Below are 3,526 nucleotides of genomic sequence, written 5' to 3' on the forward strand. Positions count from 1 at the left end.
GGACAGGCGAGTTGGAGATAATGCAAAGACACTGAAGGGCACAACTACTGAAACACATTTGAATCAATGTGAGACACCCCAGACTCACTAACTAGATGAAGGAACCTATTGACATAGAAGAATGGCACTTCAACACAGACATCTTGTTTTCTGAGATAAAAGTGATAGACTCAAGTTATACCAACCAGAGAAAAAATTCCAAGTGCGATATATATAGATGAAGACTTGATTCTTTCCAGAAGCCAGATAATTTAGAGATAATAATTTAGATAATTTAAGGATAAGTAGGACTTATCCAAGGGCTTCCCTGGTGGCTCAGAGGTTAAAGCATCTGCCTGCCATGCAGGAGACCTGGGTTCGATCCCTGGGTTGGGAAGAACACCTGGAGAAGGAAATGGCAACCCACTCCAGTATTCTTGCCTGGAGAATCCCATGGACAGAGGAGACTGGTGGGTCGCACGGGGTCGCAAAGAGTCGGACATGACTGAGCAACTTCACTTTCACTTTCAGGACTTATCTCAGCTTCTGTTTATGAAGGAGAAATGACATATATAGATCCCCACTTTTACCCATATGTAAATAATTTAATTATAGTCAAAAGGTGATTCCAATAGCCACAGAATAAATACTCTTACAGTAAACATTTCCTTAATCCATCTTCAAGTATTTTTGGAATATTTACATTTGAAGGTACTTGGAAAAGAATAAACACAAGTTGTGTCATGTACCCTGGAATATCTGATTAAAAAAAGAAGACACAGTAAAACTTCTTGAATTTGTACTCTGCCTTGCTTTTATAAAATGGGACCTAATATAACATGCATTTTTAGAAAATGGAATTAAGTACTTGGTGTAAACAATAAACACTTTTCTTCAACCTCAGGATGAAGAATAATATTTTTGGACATAATTTCAGTAGTGTTATTTGTATGCAAATAATAAATAGGCAAATTACATAGAACTGTTGCAATTTCTCTTCTTAGAGTGCCTGAATTTTCCAATTCGAATTATTTCTTAAAGCAGTATAGATATGACTTAATAAGGGAATATGAAGGAGCAATAGGAAAGATCACTGGACATTAAAATTCCCCTGGAAAATCTGGATAATATATGGCAACTGCATTTTTTCTGTTTAAATCAATTTTCTATTTTCATCAAGTAATACACATGCATGGCAGTGTCAACAGCATACAAGTCTGTTACTAAGCCAATACTCCCCTGACTACGGATCCCTATTTCCCACTCCCCTCCTCCCACAGTTTTGTATTTTCACATTGACCTCCATGTCGTTAAGGGCTTCCCTAGAGGCTCAGACAGTGAAGAATCTGCCTGTAATGCAGGGACCCAGGTTCAATCCCTGGGTCTGAAAGATCCCGTGGAGAAGGGCATGGCAACCCACTCCAGTATTCTTGCCTAGAGAATTCCATGGACAGAAGAGTCTAGTGGACTACAGTCCATGGGGTTGCAAAGAATCGGACACAACAGTGACTTAACATTTTTCCATGTCGTTAAATAAGTCGTTTATATTTTAACTTCAAGATCTTCCAGTTTTAGACTAAAGGAGAATGAGGACTTAACGCTTCTTTGACCACCACCAACTACTTATGGGCATACTTTCCTGACTCTCATGTCTTATTATGGTTCTATGTTTCTTTTAGAATAGTTTTAGATTTACAGAGAAGTCACAAGGATAGTACAGAAAACTCGAGTATTCCATGCACCAGTTTCCCATATTACTAAATGTGCTCTTTGTTCATTAAGCACCCTGGTGTCCTAGCCTTTCCTTCTTGAAGAGGTCTCTTAGAGGCCATAGATGGATGCATCTCTAAGTCTGCTAGACTTCTGCAGTCTTGGGAACTGCTTCTACCTTCATCTCTTCTCTTGTACTGTTTTCTTGCTTCCTGGCGCCTATGTCTGTCTCCATATGTGTGTCTTTCTCACTCTCTTTTTTGTTGACTTCTTCATTTTCATGGAGCACATCCTCCAGGGAGACCTTGTGTGTTTGACAATGAGTTTGGCTGACTCATGCATTTAGTGGATATTTGTTGGGTCTCAAGTTTTAGGAAGAAAAAGATGTTCCCTTAGTACTGTGAGTTACTGTTGTTTAGTTGCTCAGTTGTGTCTGACTCTTTTGCAACCCCATGAACTGTAGCCCACCTGCTTCCTCTCTCTATGGGATTTCCCAGGCAAAAATACTGGAGTGGGTTGCCATTTCCTTCTCCAGGGGATCTTCCTGACCCAGGGATCAAAGCTGCTGTTGCTGCTGCTGCTAAGTCGCTTCAGTTGTGTGCGACCCTGTGTGACCCCATAGACAGCAGCCCACCAGGCTCCTCTGTCCCTGGGATTCTCCAGGCAAGAATACTGGAGCGGGTTTCTGTGTCTCCTACACTGGCAGGCAGATTCTTTACTGCGATAACTGGGAAGCCCAGTATTGTGTGTTATTACTCAACTCTTTTCTATATTCCAGTTGTGTTTACAATATCCAAGCCATTCTTCTTAATTCTTCTTATAAAACCTATTTTTTTCTTCTTGGATATTTTTAGAATCTTTTATGTCACCAAGACTGGCTTCTAAAACCTGTCTCTGCCCTGATCTCTGAATATTATAGGAATCTGGTCTGCTCTTTTGGATTGAACAGTAATGAACTAAACAGTGCATTGAAAGCTGTGTGTCCAGGTATGTGACCGCTATCTGAAGGCCTTTCTATCATAGACCCTCCAGTGTCAGCTAGTGCTTAACTGTCTTTCCTCTGGACTAGTTAGACTAGTTAGAGTCCTCAGAGAAGGCGCTTCTAACCTCAAATCTGGAGGGCAAAAGTCTGGCTGCTCATCTTCTATTTTAACATATAATCCTCCAAAGGCAGGAGATAGTATATTTTATACTTTGCAGAGATTAAAACTCCTGGGATGAGGAAGAGCTGCCATCTAGCTTCACAAGGAAGGGGAGAGGACATGAGGCTTTCACTCCTTTTTTAAAAAGACTATCAATTATAAATTAATTTATAGGTATCATTAATTTGAATCTTTTGAGAAATTCTTCTCTATAAAATTAAGTTGCTCCTCAGATGCCCACTGTCAATTTCAGATTTAACTTTCTAGCCCATCTACTTTCCAGTTTCCCACAATTTGCCACCACTGTGTCCTCCCCAATTATCTTTGTCCTTATTAAGCTATTTTAAAAATCCTTTTCTTGCTGTGCTACTGGGATTTGAGCAAGGAATGAAAGCTAATCAGTTCAGTTCAGTCGCTTAGTTGTGTCTGACTCTTTGCAACCCCATGAACCACAGCACGCCAGGCCTCCCTGTCCATCACCAACTCCCAGAGTACACCCAAACCCATTTCCATTGACTCGGTGATGCCATCCAACCATCTCATCCTCTGTCATCCCCTTCTCCTCCTGCCCCTAATCCCTCCCAGCATCAGGGTCTTTTCCATGAGTCAGCTCTTCGCATCAAGTGGCCAAAGTATTGGAGTTTCAGCTTCAACATTAGTCCTACCAATGAACACCCAGGACTGATTTCCTTGAT

General features: G+C 40.9%; 1 non-coding gene across 1 annotated transcript; it reads left to right on the top strand.

Moving 5' to 3' along the window:
* The first annotated feature begins 304 nt into the window (after positions 1-304).
* On the top strand, positions 305-376 carry TRNAG-GCC (transfer RNA glycine (anticodon GCC)). Its single transcript has one exon. It is a non-coding gene; the product is annotated as a tRNA-Gly (tRNA).
* Positions 377-3,526: the final 3,150 nt, after the last annotated feature.

Source organism: Capricornis sumatraensis, chromosome 19 (assembly GCF_032405125.1).
Source record: "Capricornis sumatraensis isolate serow.1 chromosome 19, serow.2, whole genome shotgun sequence".
In the NCBI taxonomy this organism is placed as follows: domain Eukaryota; kingdom Metazoa; phylum Chordata; class Mammalia; order Artiodactyla; family Bovidae; genus Capricornis; species Capricornis sumatraensis.